The following is a 1,064-nucleotide window of genomic DNA, read 5'->3' as shown; positions in this document are numbered from 1 at the left end:
ATAGTACCTTGATTTTTCATAAAGTCATTAGCTTCCATTTGCTCCAATATAATTTTGAAGGAATTATTCTCTTCAGTGAGTTTTTGAAATTCCTTTTCTGTCTGGCAAATTCAGCTTTTTAAAGCTTTCTTCTCCTCATTGGCTTTTTGGACCTCTTTTGCCATTTGAGCTGGTCTATTTCTAAGGTGTTATTTTCTTCAGAATTTTTTGGGTCTCATGCTCACTTCTGCAGCACATATACTAAAAATTGGAATGATAAAGAGGAGATTAGCATGGCTCCTGCTCAAGGATGATATGCAAATTCATGAAGTGTTCCATATTTTTGAGTATCATGTTTCAAGGGGAAATATGGTCATTCAATGAAATAGAGGACTTTAAGGAATTCTTGGAAAAACCAGAGTTGAATAGAAAATGTGACATTCAGATACAAGAAGCAAGAGAAGCATGAGAAAGTAAACAGGGAAAAGAAATCATAAGGAACTTATAAAAATTGCACTATTTATATTCCTACATGGAAAATGATAATTGTAACTTATGAAACTTTTCTCAGTATGAGAATAGTTGAAGGGAATATCAATGTATGTATGTATACATATGTCTATATAGGAGGGTATATGGGCATATGAATACATATGTGAGTGTGTGTATATATGTGTACAGGTATACATAGACAGAGGACACAGGACCAATTGAATAAGAGGGATGATACTTAGAAGGTGAAATTGAGAGAGATAGGAATATAATGAGAGGACATGGGAAGAGACAGAATGGGGTAAAGTATCTCAAATAGAAGAGGCAAGGGAAAACTGTTACAATTGAGGGGGAGAACAGGAAGGCAAAAGGGAATGGGTCAACCTTACTCTCATTGTATTTGGCTTAGGGAGCCAAAATCAAGTATCTCACCCTACAGGAGTGTAGGGGGAAAGGTGGATAAGAGGGGAGATGATGGAGTGGAGGGCAGGTTAGAGGGGAGGGTGGTTAGAAGCACACACTTTTGAAAAGGGACAGGGTCAAAGTAGAGAGTAGAACAAGTGGGGGTGGGATAGGATGGAGGGAAATATAGT

At 37.4% G+C, this 1,064-nt stretch overlaps 1 non-coding gene across 1 annotated transcript; it reads left to right on the top strand.

The window, feature by feature from the left end:
• Nucleotides 1–216: 216 nt before the first annotated feature.
• Nucleotides 217–324, top strand: LOC138149659 (U6 spliceosomal RNA). The gene has a single exon (XR_011165386.1). It is a non-coding gene; the product is annotated as a U6 spliceosomal RNA (small nuclear RNA).
• The last annotated feature ends 740 nt before the right edge of the window (nt 325–1,064 follow it).

The sequence above is a fragment of the Petaurus breviceps genome, unplaced genomic scaffold, assembly GCF_028583685.1.
Source record: "Petaurus breviceps papuanus isolate PSGF00001 unplaced genomic scaffold, PetGlider_PUasm1.0 90847, whole genome shotgun sequence".
Classification (NCBI taxonomy): domain Eukaryota; kingdom Metazoa; phylum Chordata; class Mammalia; order Diprotodontia; family Petauridae; genus Petaurus; species Petaurus breviceps.
Note: the sequence above shows the minus strand (reverse complement) of the source record. Positions and strands in the feature narration are given on the sequence as shown.